The sequence below is a fragment of the Malus sylvestris genome, chromosome 10 (assembly GCF_916048215.2).
Source record: "Malus sylvestris chromosome 10, drMalSylv7.2, whole genome shotgun sequence".
Lineage (NCBI taxonomy): Eukaryota > Viridiplantae > Streptophyta > Magnoliopsida > Rosales > Rosaceae > Malus > Malus sylvestris.
In genome coordinates, this window is record NC_062269.1 from 9,384,667 (window position 1) to 9,400,983 (window position 16,317).

Genomic DNA, 16,317 nt, shown 5'->3' on the forward strand with positions numbered 1-16,317 from the left:
CCTCTTTCTTGTGGTGCAAAGTTCCTTTAAGAACTTGGCGTACCTCGGAACTTGCTTGATGGCGTCCAAAAGGGGAATGTTGACTTGAACTTTCCGGAATGTCTCTAGAATGTCCTTTTCAGCTTCTTCTTTCTTTGTTTGCTTAAACCTATTTGGAAAAGGAGCATTCGAAGGAAAAACATTAGTAGGAACTGAATTTGACACGTTCTTACCTTCCTTGTGTCACGGGATGACTCTTTAAGCCTTCCGCCCGTGCGGCACTTAGACTTGAATACCTCGATGAACAAGCTAAGTAAGCCTTCGAAGCCTCACTTCCCCGGATCGAATCACAAAGAAAGCTAAGATAGCTTGGAGAATGCTAAAATCACTTAGAAGATGGGAGAAAGGAAGCTTTGTATTGAAAGTTAAGAGAACTTTACAATTGCTTACAATTCTTGGATTCTTGGATGGTTTGGCCAAATGGCCTTGCCTCCTATTTATAGGCCTAAGTCACCTCCTCAATGGAGGGTTCTAGAATCCCCTACTTACATCCAAAAATATCTAGCATAGTTCTAGATACAACTTGCCTAATCTAGATTATTCTAGGTGAGGCTTAAATATGTACACTTGTGTGGAATGTTCCGGAATGCTCTAGATTATCTTGAATGCTCCGCCACGTTCTTGATTTCTCCGGGACGTTCCAGAAGCTTCCATGAAGACAAGGCTTCATGGGCTTAGATATATGATGTCTTGGGCATTTTCTTTGTTTTTAACATGCGGCCCGTGACATCCTCCCCCACTTAAGCCGTCGACGTCCTCGTCGACTCTTGCCTCTCAAATGTCTGAATCAAGTCCTTATATTGCCATAAGGACATCTCCTTCTCCCATGTTGCTTCGGAGTATGGTAGCCCCTTCCATTTGACAAAGTACTCCACATGCTTTGGTTGTCTTGGTCGCACCACGACACGCTTGGCTTCAATGCTCTCCACTTCTTTGTCAAATGCCTCCGTCATCAAAGGGGGTGCTCGATGAGACTCACCTCGACTTGGTTCCTCATCGTCCGCATGATAAGGCTTCAAGTTGCTCACATGGAACACCGGGTGAAACTTGAGGCGGGGTGGGAGTTCCACAACATACGCGGCTTTGCCAACCTTCTTGATGATAGGGAATGGTCCCTCATATTTCCGCAACAAGCTCTTGTGCAAGCCACGAGTACTCTTGTGCTGAGACGCATTGAGCTTCACAAAGACTTGGTCGCCAGTTTGGAACTCCACATTCCTTCGCTTGCGATCCGCCCATTTCTTCATCTTCTTTGAAGCCTTCTCCAAATGAGCTCGAGCAAGTTCGTGGGCTAATTGCCACTCCTTAGCGGTTTTGAAAGCGGCTGGACTATTCCCCGTGTAGCCAGTCACGACCGTGTTCGGGGTCAAGGGTTGTTGCCCTATAGCCAACTCGAACGGACTTTTCCCCGTCGACTCCGAACGTTGCAAGTTATAAGAGAATTGGGCAACATCAAGTAACTTAGCCCAATCTCGTTGATTGGCACTAACATAGTGCCGCAAATAAGTCTCCAACAATGCATTAACCCGCTCCGTTTGTCCATCAGTTTGCGGATGAAAAGCTGTGGAGAATTCTAACTTTGAGCCAAGTAGCTTGAATAGCTCCTTCCAAAATCTACCCGTGAAGCGAGCATCTCGATCACTGACTATGCTCCTCGGAACACCCCAATACTTCACCACGTGCTTTAGAAACAAGCGTGCAGCTACTTCGGCTGTGCACTCCACGGGTGCGGGTATGAAAGTGGCATACTTGGTGAATCTATCGACCACGACGAAGATAGATCCACATCCATCAGACTTGGGCAAATGTGTGATGAAATCCATGGTCAAACACTCCCATGGTCTTGATGGGGTGGGAAGTGGTTCCAACAGTCCTCCCGGTTGCCTTTGTTCCACTTTGTCTTGTTGGCACACAAGACAAGTCTTCACGTATGAATCTACATCATCCCGCATTTGTGGCCAATAATAAGCATCGCTCACCAAAGCCAACGTGCGGTGAGTGCCAGGATGTCCTGCCCACATTGAGTCATGGCACTCCTTAAGGATTTCTTTCCTTAAGCTTCCCCACTTTGGGACGTAGATTCGCTTGCCCTTGGTGTATAGCAAGCCGTCCTCAAGCCAAAACCTTCTTGTCTTTCCTTCCTTGACAAACTCCACAATGTTCTTGGCTTGGACGTCATGTGATAAACCTTCTCGGACACGGTCCAAAAGATGGCTTTGCGGCTTGAGTACCGTAGCCATTAACTCTACTCGTCTACTTAGAGCATCGGCCACCACGTTCTCCTTTCCTTGCTTGTACTCTAGCTTGTAATCAAACTCCGCTAAGAACTCTTGCCACCTTGCTTGCTTAGGTGTGAGCTTTTGTTGGGTTTGAAAGTAGCTAGTGGCAACGTTGTCCGTCTTGATGATGAATGGGGTACCAAGCAAGTAATGCCTCCAAACTCTAAGGCAATGGACGATGGCGGTCATCTCCTTTTCATGGGTCGTGTACCTTTTCTCGGCATTGTTTAGCTTGCGACTTTCATAGGCTATTGGATGTCCTTCTTGCATCAACACTCCTCCTATGGCAAAGTCGGAAGCATCAGTGTGCAACTCGAATGGCTTACTAAGGTCTGGCAACCTTAGTACAGGCTCCTCCATTAGGGCCTTCTTCAACCTCTCAAAGGCCTCTTGACACCGGTCCGTCCATTCCCATGCCTTGTTCTTCTTAAGAAGGTCTGTTAAGGGTGCTGCTATGGCTGAATACCCTTTAATGAATCTTCGATAGTAGTTGGCTAGCCCCAGAAAGGATCGTAGTGTTGGTACCTTGGTCGGCGGTTCCCACTCTTGAATGGCCTTGATCTTGCCCTTTTCCATCATAAGTTTCCCCTCCTTTATCTTGTGGCCAAGAAATTCTACTTCTTTTGTGGCAAAGGAGCATTTCTCCTTTTTGACATAGAGTTCATGCTCCCGAAGGGTCTTGAACACTATGCGCAAGTGCTTGACGTGCTCCTCCAATGTCTTGCTATAGACAACGATATCATCAATGTAAACCACGACAAACTTGTCAAGATAAGGATGGAATACCTTGTTCATCAATGTGCAGAATGTTGCGGGGGCATTGGTTAGACCAAATGGCATGACTTTATACTCGAACGCTCCATATCTGGTCACCATCGCCGTCTTCGATTCGTCTCCAGGGGCTATCCTCACTTGGTAGTATCCCGATCGAAGATCTAACTTTGTGAAGTACCTTGCTTCACCAAGTTGATCGAATAAGTCGGCGATCAACGGAAGTGGGTACTTGTTCTTGATGGTAATCTTGTTCAATGCTCTATAGTCGATGCACAACCTTAGGCTACCTTCTTTCTTGCGTTGGAACAAGACGGGTGCACCATATGGGGACTTGGAGGGTTGGATGTAGCCAGCATCAAGTAGCTCGTTGAGTTGCGTCCTCAATTCCTCCAACTCGGGTGGCGACATCCTATAAGGTGATTTGGAGGGAGGCTTAGCACCAGGCTCCAACTCAATCGCATGGTCGACCTCTCTCCTTGGTGGCAACTTCTTTGGCAGTTCCTTAGGCATCACGTCCGCAAACTCCACAAGGACGTCTTCCACTTGTTTCGGCAAAGGCCCGTGCTTCTCCTCCCCTTCATTCAACATTAGGGTTGCAAGAAATGTGGCCTCGCCTTTCTTCCAAGACTTGGCAAATTGAATTGCCGACAAGTGCTGGGTACACTTCTTGGCTTGCCTTTCCAATGGCACCAGGCAAGGTTGTCTTCCGTCGGCTAGGATACAGAAAATATTGTAGAAGGGAATGGGAAAGGCTCGTACCTTGTCCATGAACTCTAACCCAATGACTACGCCATAGTCGTCCATCTTGACTACGGTGAAGTCGATCGTTCCCTTCCATGTGCCAATGTCTACGTGCACATTACGCGCAACTCCAACAATGGGGGTGGCAGCGGAATTTACCGTCTTTACGCTACCAGGCTCCTTTGTGACTCGGAGGCCAAGCCTTGTGGCTTCCTCCGACGTCATGAAGTTGTGTGTTGCTCCCGTGTCCACCAACACACGCGTCGTCTTGTCACCAGTCTTGACGTCGACGAACAATGATCCTCCCCCAACTTGAGCCTTAGGTTGTGGGAGGGTTGTCTGGATGGCATTCAGTAGACGGATGCATCCCATCGTTGCATCGTTACTCTCCTCGGCCTTGTCCTCCTTGAAGGCCATGGCCTTAAGGGCCTTCTTTTGTGGGCAATCTCGCATCATGTGAGGGCCGTCGCATAGGTAACAAGTGGGTTGCCAAGACTTACCCTTGCCTTTGTCATGCTTATCGGCTTTCTTCTCCTTCGATTTGCTTGTCTCGGCCTTGTCCTTCGGCTTATGTTCTCCCCCACTTCTCTCATGGTTACCCCTCTTCCCCGTGGACTTGGAATCACCTTGGTGGCTTGATTTAAACTCAATCAAGGATTCAGCGGCGGCAATGGCATCAGACAATGTTTGCACGTGCCTCCTTTGTAGTTCGAGTTTTGCCCAATTTTGCAGTCCACTCATGAAGTACATGAGCTTGTCTTCCTCTAACATGTTGGGCACCTCGAATAATAAGCTCACGAAGGCGTTGACGTAATCTTTGACGCTCCCCGTTTGCTTGAGCCACCTTAGTTTCTCCTTGGCTTCGTACTTGGCATTTTGGGGATAGAAGTGCAACATAAGATCTTTCTTAAATTCATCCCAAGTGGTGAGAGAGAACGTACCTTGCTCAATCTCCATGCTTCGGCGACGCCACCACATAAGGGCATTGTCAGCTAAGAACATGGTTGCCGTTGAGATTTTGGACTCGTCATCTTCAAGCTTTAGGTACTTGAAGTATCGCTCCACGTTCCACACGAATGTGTCGAGCTCCTTTGCTTCCCTCTTCCCATTATAGGATTTGGGTTTAAAGGAGTCGATTACCTTGGAGTCCAACGCCTTGATTTCCCTCGGCCCTTGCACGAATTGCTTCACAACTGCTTCTTTACAAAACGCCACATCTCCCTTAAGTTCCCTTGTGTCCTTTATCTCTTCTTGAAGCGCCACAAACCTTGCCTCTATGTTGTCAAGGTGAACCTGGACTTCCCTCCGCATCTTGTCTGCCATGGTGTTGAGAGCGCCAAGGAGCTCATCTCGTAGCCCTTCCACCAAGCCACGCAATTCATCCTTACCATTGTCCACCATGGTTTGGATTTCCTCCTTGTCGACAACATCCTCATCAAGTCGAGTATCGAACTCGAGTATGGTTCGTTCCACCTTCTCGAGTCGCTCTTCCATGGTCTCCATCGATGCTTGCAAGTCCTTTAACTTTGGCTTGCTCTTGGCAACGTCTTGGACCTCGGCAGTACGCTCCCTTAGATCGGAGACTCCGGACACCATCTCTCCACTTGCCATATCCTACTTTCCTTCAAGTGATTCACGAGCTTGGCTCTGATACCAGCTGTCACGGGATGACTCTTTAAGCCTTCCGCCCGTGCGGCACTTAGACTTGAATACCTCGATGAACAAGCTAAGTAAGCCTTCGAAGCCTCACTTCCCCGGATCGAATCACAAAGAAAGCTAAGATAGCTTGGAGAATGCTAAAATCACTTAGAAGATGGGAGAAAGGAAGCTTTGTATTGAAAGTTAAGAGAACTTTACAATTGCTTACAATTCTTGGATTCTTGGATGGTTTGGCCAAATGGCCTTGCCTCCTATTTATAGGCCTAAGTCACCTCCTCAATGGAGGGTTCTAGAATCCCCTACTTACATCCAAAAATATCTAGCATAGTTCTAGATACAACTTGCCTAATCTAGATTATTCTAGGTGAGGCTTAAATATGTACACTTGTGTGGAATGTTCCGGAATGCTCTAGATTATCTTGAATGCTCCGCCACGTTCTTGATTTCTCCGGGACGTTCCAGAAGCTTCCATGAAGACAAGGCTTCATGGGCTTAGATATATGATGTCTTGGGCATTTTCTTTGTTTTTAACATGCGGCCCGTGACACTTGGACGAATTGGATAGTTTAGGCCCACTTAAAGCTTGCGGCATTGGTGTGTCCACCCTTGCCGTGGCTTTCCCTTGTTCCTCCTCTTCAATTATCAACTCCTCCACCTCGTTAGAACGTGATTTGGAAGGTTGGGGGTCAGATCCTACTTGCTTCCCACTCCGTAAAGTTATGGCTTTTGCAGATTCGAAACCACCCTTTGGATTCACTACAGTTGAGCTAGGCAACTTGCCTTGCTCACGAAACTGCCCCATAAACTCGGCAATTTGTCCGACTTGCTTCTCCAACTCATCCACCTTCTTGTCCCTAGTTTGCATGCTCTGCGCCATAGAAGTTAGTAAATTCAAAATCTGATCATTATCAATAGAAGTACCTGACTTTTGGGCAGGTTGTGCTTGGGGTTGAGTTGGTGCAAACGGGTTTTGATAGAAACCCGGGGGTTGTTGCCTAAATCCGCTTTGTTGTTGGCCTTGTTGGGGTTCTCGCCATTTGAAATTTGGATGATCACGCCAACCGGGATTGTAAGTATTGGAAAAGGGGTCATTCCTTGGTTGGTATTGGTTGCCAAATCCCACGGCATTGAGGGTCTCCCACCCTCCATTTTCTATCAACTGTGGGCACTTGTCCGTAAGGTGGCCTTGCATGGAACACACGCCACAAGCTGCCACGTTTTGCACTTTTGGACCTTCCACCACCTGAGAAAGCAAAGTAGTAAGGTTAGCCATTTGATTTTGAAGTTCGGTTATGGCACTTACCTCATTGACTTGATGTGGTCGTGGGTTACTCCTTTGTCCAACGCCTTCGTATTGTTGAGCATTCAACGCACGGTTGGAAATTAAAGTCTTTGCTGCCGTGGGGGTCTTGTCCACCAAGGCTCCTCCCGCCGAGGCATCTAGCATTTGACGTTCGATAGGTAGTAGCCCCTCGTAGAAGTAATGCAAAAGAAGTTCCTCCTTCATCTGATGCTGTGGACAAGAAGCAACAAGAGATTTAAAACGTTCATAATAAGTAGGAAAAGATTCACCTTCCTCTTGTTGAATTCCACTTATCCTTTTCCGTAGGAGGATGACTCGAGAAGTTGGGAAAAACTTCTCCAAGAAGGCCCGTTTCATGCTTTCCCATGATGTGACGGTTCCGGGCGCCAATTCATACAACCAATCCTTCGCCTTTTCCAAGAGAGAAAAAGGGAAGGCTTTCATCTTCAAAATACTCCCATCGACATTGACGGGGGTCATGCTCGAACACACCACCTCGAATTCTTTCAAGTGTTTGTTAGGATCTTCCATGGACAACCCATGGTATTTCCGAATGTGGTGTAACAAGCTTGACTTCAATTCAAATTCTTCTGTCTTTCCTCGGGCTGCTGCGGGGTATTGGATACATAGAGGTGCGGCATTGTCCAATCCCGAAGCTGAAAGTTCTTTGATTGTTCGATTGTCCACCTCCATGTCTTTTTCTGCCTCCTCCTTTTCTTCAAATTCGAATTCAGAACTAGAACTAGGTGGACTAGGTTCTGGTACTTTCCTTTTCCTTCTCAAAGTTCGTTCAAAATTGTCGTCAAACTCCGATATATGTGCACGAACTGGTTGAGAACTACGAGTCATAAACTAGTACCTGAAATAAACAAAATCAAATAAAATTAAAACTAAAATTAAAACACACAAAAAAGAAATAAAAAGAAACAATGGGGATTTAGCAAAGTTGCTAATCCCCGGCAAAGGCGCCAAAATTTTGATGCGAAGAAAGTTAAGCACTCAAATTAAACCCTCTTTCGACAATTGTAGCAAAGTATGTAAGTAGGGATCGTTCTAAACCGGGGATTAGGAGGGCTTGCTAAAACCTCTAAACTGACTCAAAAACAAAAAGAAACAAAGTTAAAAATGTAAACCAAAGACTTTAAAACAAGAAAGTAAAAGGGGGATTTGGGTTTGGTGAAGTTGAAAGTAAAACAAATAAACTAAAACTTAAATAGATTTTTAAGTAGGCAGATTATAAAACGAATTTGAGAAATAAGATGATGGATGGATTAGTTAGAGGTCCATTCTTCACACATGACACACTTGTACATGAATCGATTTCCAATTGCTTTTCAATAAACTATGATGCTCAACACCCCAGATTGACCGTGATGCACAAATTAACCCTCAGATTTTCCTTTACTTATTGAATTGGACGAATGCATGCGACAATCCAAATTATTCTCTAAAAAGTCCCCTATATGAATGCATAATAGAGATACAATCAGAGATCATTACGTTCAATGAAAATCATAAGTGTTGACGAGGCAATTGTAACTATGAATGCATGATACGTTTGCCAAGAACTCAATTAACGCGATTGTGACAAGCAACCTTCACTACTCATGAATATAAATTTGTAACAATTAGGTGAAACTCATTTATATTCTAGCATCTAATTCATGTATGAAAACTAAGTATGCATCCTTAATAAACATACAAGAATCAGTTATGAAGAAAATAGATAATTGAATTGCAATCATAACTTATCAAATCACAATTGGAAGAAATCAATTCATATCACAAGCATGTTCATGGCTTCAAACTTCCCCCTAACTAAATAGGGGTTTAGTTCCTCATGTTCACAAAACAAAGATAAATAGAATTATACATTGAAAACAAAAGAAAGAAAACACCTAAACGTTCCAACGATCCATGTTGGATAGCAAGCACGTACAAGAACTTTCCTTTTCTTCTTTGCTGCAACACAAGGTTGGAGTGATGTTTTGAAGGGTTGGTTATGTGGAGGAATGGATGGGTAGGAGTTTAGATATGTAGGGAGATGCAAGGAAAGGCTTAGAGAATGATTAATTTCTGGATGATTTTAATGAGGCTGCTGCCATGGGTATTTATAGGGAGAGGATGAACTTGTTTAATTCAATTTTCTAGTGGAAAACAAGTGGGTGGCTCACGGCAAGAAGGTGGAGGATAATGGTGGGTTAGGTCTTGAATCATCCACTCAATTTCTGTGCACAATCTACTCATTTTCTGTTTAGTTGGGGATGAATCATCCACTCAAATGTCATGGTGAGTTAGGCATTGCATCATCTCAAATGTCATGGTGAGTTAGGCATTGCATCATCACTCAAATTTCTGGTGGAAACCAACAAGGATGTGATTTTAGGGATGAATCATCTACTCAATTTCCTAGTGGGTTAGGTATTGAACAATCACTCAAATTTCTGGTGGAAGTGAGTCAATACCCACGACATTGATGAATTTCTGGGGTAGGCATGGTTTTGAGTGAAATTTTGGTCAATCCTTCTAGAAACCTATCCCTTCTTGCAACTTGTATTTGTTTCACCAGATTTTTAGCATGTTCCTAGTCTCATTTGATCTTTAATTTCGTCCAAACTCCTTGCTCCATGTATATGCACTTCATTCCAAGCCCAATTTTGCTCCTAAAAGCTCCAAAATGCTCATTTTTGCATACTTTGATAATAAAACCTGAAATTGCACGAAAATGACTTTAAACACTAAACTAACTAAGGAAAAACAACATAAATGCATGAGAACAAGCCAATTAAGTCGCATAAACATGCTCCTATCAGGGCCCAAACAAATGAGAACTCCCAACTTGAGCCCGTTTATAAGAGTGAGTTAAGATGTAAGATCAAGGCTGAGTGAGACTTGCAGGAGAGAAGTACTAGGCTCAAGATGTTATTGGTCGTAAACCAAGCTTAGAATGTTGAAAGGGAGGCCTTGAGGACGGGTTTGGAAGAAGCAGAGAGGGCGTTGGCTTTATGCGATGCAGACAAGTCTATCCGCCAAGCGAATTTGGGTGCAACTCAAGAGGAAGTGTGTCGTATAAAGAAAATCCAAATAGAATCTTCTCAGTAGAATGAAGCGGAGGTTGCAGAGCCACGATAACAATACCAGGAGAACTTCATCCTTGAGTACAATCAGGGTTATCTTGATGGCTATATTGGTCAAGACCATCTTGATTAGTGGGACACTACTCATTTGCTGAAGGAAATATAGGTTGCTGATTTGCCTGTGCCTTCCTCGCTTGCAGTCGATGCATCGATGTTCACCTTATCAGAGCAAAGTGAATCTTTCTTCGGAGTCTGAGGAACAGACAAAGAAGAAAGGTTTTGTTGTTGTTGATACTTCTCTTGTTGGTTACTCTTTAGTTGATCCTAGGGGTGCAGGGGACTCCGACGATGCAGAGTAGTTATTTTTCTTTATGTTCTGTCAGGCTAGAATGGGAGCATGTTCTATTCATTGAACACTTTGCCCCTGTCTATGTTTTAAATCATTTTAACTTTTTTCTAAAGGTATTATTTCTTGTTCTTCATATTTTTCCAGCAATGTGTCTGATTTAACTAACTTTCCAAAGTAAGCTAACTTTGAAATAATAAGGAGCAAAGCGAAGCACAGTTGAGTTTGTGGACTCGGGATAAAGCACGACACCCCCCCATGAATATGTTGATAAACATCATCTCCCAAACTCAGCCCTTGTAGGGGTACCTATCGCGATATTCAAATTACCACTTTACTCTGATACCAGGTGTTGACACCCATAGAGAACCCCTTGCCTTGTTTTTTCTCTTCGCATTAGATATGAGATAACGATATTTATTTTATCAGGAATGTCCTTCCATGCTCTTTCCATTCTTATTCCCTTTTTGGGGGCTCCTTTGACAGTGTAACTTTGAACGTTTTTAGACTTGCACTGCTGCAAGGTTTTCAAAGTTAGGGCCCTGTATACATTTAAGATGAATATGCACTCTTTATTCATGATCCAAGTAAAGTTGGTTTACAAGGGGGTGTAATTGAATTTGAGAATAATTGCCTACTATCCCTACGATGGAGAATCAAATCACTGGTGTATTTCTAAGGAAAATGATATGACATAAAATTTACATCAGGGATCACTTTTGACGATAAGATTATGGTGGGGCATTAGGAGATGAGTTCTCCATGGAATTGTCTTCGCGCAAACAGCGGCGTTGCAATTGGGTCCGGAGATATCTGGGAAGAGAATCAAACGGCATGTAGTTTGTGTTACCTTTTACTTTTATTCAATCTTGACATGACAACAGGGCATCCATTTCAGAGTGATTGGTACTGGATTTATCACGACCCCTTCTATTGCCTACATTCGTCTTTCACAGATGAAGTTTATGTTGAGGGTCAGTTTCTTTGTAGGTCGTTGGTCTTCATTATTAGTGTGTTTATCCGACTAATCATTTTCCCTGAGTTTGACTGAATATTCTTTCTTTGCCTTATCCTTAATGAATTCCCAGCAGTGCCCTTGCTCCAGTAGTTTCTCGATATGATCCTTCTATGCTCAACAATCTCTAGTGGCATGGCAAGTACTTGTGGAAAGAGCAATATTCGCTTAGGATTTCCTTAACCATATGTTCTAAGAGCAGTTTTGGGCATCAGGGGAAGGGTTTATCCTTTATGCTGTGAAGGATGTTATTAATGGTAATATTCAAAGTTGTATATTGTTTAGGTTTTGATGGGACTTGCTTGTCTCTACACCCTCCTCTCATGACATGTCACGGAGAAAGTGGGGAAGTGTATATGTCCATCATTCTATCAGATTTCCTAAAGTAGTCCGGCTAAATAGCTGTCCTTTAACTCTTGTCATCCCAGTGATCAGATCATCTGCGACATTGAAGCACTCAGCTTGAGTAGTGTAGTCCTATTTCTTATTGTTAAGCTTCTAGGAGAGAGGTGAGTAGACATTGAAGCCTCACTTGAATGCCATATTTGCGAGTTTGTTGTGTGGTTTTTCCACCTCAACCAACTCTGCTCATAAGCGCTTTAAATAGGCTCTTGATCTGAAGGAGTAGCCTGTACATAGCTTCATGGTGTTTCTGAATATCGCGGTATACATAATAAGTGTTCGTAAATAAGTCGGCCGAGTTTCAAAGCAGTCTATGGACCTGGCAAGTAATTCTGAAAAACATCTCATAACAGGGTCACTCCAAGGTGGACAGGAACATCTTGAACATCCAGGCATCATTGTTGATGTATAACGCCATGGCGTTTCTATAATGTATGATATGGTAGTTAGGATCAGAATCCCCACATAATGACTTGAAAATGGTCTCCTAATTCGGACCATCGACTTGCTCAGTGTGTGGAGCTGGATGAGACTTGCATGCTTATCTTCGTTTAGAGAATATCATTGTTCTTAGTTCCCAGGAACCTCGAGTTTGTCAAACATTAAATGGCGGGGTTTTGCTCTCTGTACTCTCGAGGTGCTTTGAGGAGGTTTTTGCGGATTCTGGGTTATTTCCCCTGTATCTGGGCCTAGGATCCATTTATTGTCAGAGGGATTTCTTTTGGAGCCTGCAGCGTTTGCTGATGCCTAAATGATTGGAAATGTTATAGGGTCGCCCTTCTTCTTCCAAATCCAAAGACAGTAATATGGGTAGAAGGTGTTGTCCCTCTTGAGTTCTCTAGGTTCTTCATCTATTTTTCCATGTCCTTAAAGTTAGAATGGCATTCAGCATGAGCATTGGTCTAGTTCTTCTGCAACTTTTCGACAAAAGTGCTAATTTTTGTTAGAATTTCCCAAATTTGATCCATAGAATGGGTATGTTCTCTTACTGGGTCTCCTCCTTCTATAAGGGTGGCCGTCATTCCTTAGGGATTGTTGCTAGCTCCAGGCGTTGCTGTAGTAGTTAGAGGCAACGAACTTCTTGCCCCAAGGATAACTGATGCATTATAGGGTAGTCTTTTTTCGCTAGACGGGTTGATGTAGGCGTTGACTGAGCTTTCTTCAGCTGATATGTTTGTTGGGGAGTGGTGGTTGTTGGGGAATGGTCTGGTCGAAGAGAGCATTTTTGCTCACCATCATAAACTATGGTGTATACTCACCATACACCTAATCAATTGACACATGTCATTTCAGTTAACTCTAGTTAACTTTCACATTAAATTTTAGTTTTTCAATTTTGAAAAAAATTAACCAAGATTGAGTGAAATAACACGTGTCAATTAATTAGGTGTATGGTGAGCATACACCATAGTTTATGGTGGTGAGCAAAAATGCTCCCCTGGTCGAAAGGAAAAATACGAGACTATGTTAGCAAGTATGCCTCTCGCTTTGGAACTTAGGCCCGAGTATATAGTGGCTTGCATTGACTCAAAATGAATGGTGAACCAAATAAATAAGGAGTTCCAGTATCGATGTAACACCCAAAATGGGCAAAATGGTAAATTCCATTTCCCTCTCTAAACAAATTTGACTTAGCAAGGTTAGAGTTCCTTATGATTAGCAAAGTAGTACGAAAGTATAGGGATTTAAGTTTTACTTTGTACTTAAATAGAAAATAGGCCTTGTTGGTGTAGTGGTGAGTAGGCGTGGAAAGAAGAATTATGTCAAGGATCAACCCTTTTCAATAGTTTTTGAATGTTCTTGTTTTTTTCTAGTTTATTGTCAGGTATGTCATTGTTGGCTAAGACCAATAGAAAGTTTGATTAATGTTATTGTTAGATTGTAAACTTGCCTCACAAGTAAACTGAGCTTCTAATTAAGAGATTGTGCCATAAAAGGGTTAAAATATATTTTAAGTTCCTTTCTATGCTATGTTATGCAAAGGACTTCAATTTTTTTTTTTTTTTTTGTGTGTTTTTGCATGTCAAGTGATAACCTCAAACTGATTAGATTTTGCTTCAACTCAGTTTGCAATTCTCATATAAGTATAACAACAGAATGTATGACAAACTATATGAAAATGAAAAGACATGAAGGAAATAAAGTTAAACACTTATCAAATATTCACCAACAAAGAGATAACTTGAAAGGAAATGAGAAATACAATCAATCAGGCAAAGTTTAAACCTTTTCGGGCAAGTTCTATTGCAGTCAGGTAAGTTCTTGCTAGTAACTAAAGTGCTTTCAAATTAAGTTTTAATACAAGGAAATCGATACTACAGGTAATGTAGCAGAGCTTTTAAGCGTAAATGCAATTGCAAATGCGTCGAATTACAAAAGCAATTTGTTTAAGGTAGGCTGCAGAACTTGAAAGTTTTTTTTGGTGTCGTGAGTTGAGTATCATTGCCTTCTGTCTTTCTACTACCTTATATAGAACAGGTTTTCCCTTTAGTTCAAGAATCTTCCCTTCGAAGTAATTCTATCTCCTCCTAGTTGTTAATGTGACTACTGATAGGAGATAAAAATTTACATTGCAATTTGAGTTTTCATTCCATCAAAATTATCGAAATGCCATCAGAAAGTTGCCTTTCCTCTGTAAAAACCGACTGAGGTAACAGCCCAATGTGAAAGAGGGTTTTACCGCCTACTATGTTGCATGTAAAGCGCTTTCAAATTCTTAAGCTTTCGCATTGTTCACTTCCATCAAAATAAAGACTCATATGTGCTTTGATTTAAACAACGAGATTATGCCTTGAACATGGCCAGTGTTAATTTTAAGTCCAAACAACTCCTATTCTGCTTCAAGGGCTTGCATATATACAGCAAAATGCTTACCTCATGCAGCCTTGATTAATTATTTTCTTTTTTTTTTTAACTTAATTACGTGTTAGCCTTATACTAATTATTTAAAGTTTTGAAACATGTTATAGAATTGTCATTTAAACTATAGTCTAGTGGTATTCCTCTTCACTTGTAAGTGAGAGGTCTTAGGTTTGATTCTCGCGAAAGGTGAAACTGAACCACATTATTGTTAGCCTATTGTGAGACTAATCTCACCCGCCCCCTTTAGTGTACATAATATTATTTGTTCAAAAACAAAACAAAAAACATGTTATAGAATTATTTAATTCAGTCTTTCAGCACATAATGATAAATGCAATAAAAACTTGTAACAACCATGTGGCATGATTAAAAAGGATTGTTAAACTTTTATACACACATTAACACGTACATAAATACTAGTTTAAATTAAGAGAAAGACCAAAAATAATAAAACATTCAAAGACTAACGACTAAAACACTCGTATGATACAAAACATTGAAGCCACACCATAAAATAATGTCCAAGTAATTATCCATCCTTCTCATGTCTTCTTTTTTTAAATTTGGTTTATTTTATTCTTCTAATATTAAAAAATGCATAGACTTAAACTTTTTCTAAGATCCTCTAACTGACACATGTTTGGCATCATTTAGAGTCCACAATTTTTATTTTATTTTTTTTGTCATTTCATTGTTACACATTAATCAAGCTACCACTGTATGGTTTATTTTATTTTGTTGATAAAGTTAACATGGCAATTAAACATTAAGGTTTATCATTTACTTTTTGGAGAGTTTAAAAATTGATCATTGTTGTAAATAAATATTATTATTTATGTGGTTGTTGGATTAATATGTTATCTTCTTTGGTAATATCTTCTCGTTTTGGTTCTTTACTGATGTAAATAGGTAAGCTTCACTTCACCGAACGTTGGCCCCATCCAAAGAAGTTTAATGGGAAATGAAAAACACTGATTTCACCCAATTTCTCTATTGTTTTACCTCTTATTATTTTATTGCCAATTTCTCTATTGTTTTATCTCTTATTATTTTATTGGATCAAGTATCTAAAACCCCTAAATTTTTAGTGGCATTTCAAATTGGTCTCAATACTTTTACATAGTTCAAACAAGTACTCAATCTATAGAAAATGTCACATCCATTAAGCCCAATAAAATTTTCAAAACATAGATTATATTCAAGACCCACCAACTTGGTATCGTATGGTCAACATTAATACTAGTTACCTCAAAATCTAAATTTTAAACATAGATTATTCACTAAGGAACTGTTAACCGTAAAAACTACTAAGCCTACATAGGTTGTAGGTAGAGTAACTAATGAGCTAACTACGTCCTTCAGTTGAATGTGGGACGTGCCAACTCGATGACCAAGCTTGTTTGGTGAGTAAATGAATGTGGTGGTGGTGTTAAACAAGCTGCTAACTTCTCCGCCTTGTGATTGCGGCTGAGGAAGGAACTTGTCTCGGCCTTAGGTTCTAGACCATGAAGACAAGGTTGCTAGTTTCTTCGAAGTTCACGAATCATCGGCGCCGGACTTGGTTTCTATAATTATATTTGTGCAAATATATGTATGTCAAACCAGTACTAGACTGTACAGACACAAATACTCAAAAGAAATGAGTATCTTGATTGTAAATGTGGTTTGGTTGTTTGAATTCCAAACTCTGAAATGTACCTGCAAATATCCAATCATAAAATACATCTTTCGATGTGCCAAACAATGTAACATAGTAACACCTCACTTCTCCAAGAAGGCGAATGAAGTGACCTATTCCAATAACCACTCAAAGACTTCTT

General features: G+C 41.6%; 1 long non-coding RNA gene across 1 annotated transcript; it reads left to right on the forward strand.

Annotated features, from left to right (window-relative positions):
* Window positions 1-203: 203 nt before the first annotated feature.
* On the forward strand, window positions 204-5,842 carry LOC126585293 (uncharacterized). Its single transcript, XR_007610422.1, has 2 exons — window positions 204-394; window positions 5,676-5,842. It is a non-coding gene; the product is annotated as an uncharacterized LOC126585293 (long non-coding RNA).
* The last annotated feature ends 10,475 nt before the right edge of the window (window positions 5,843-16,317 follow it).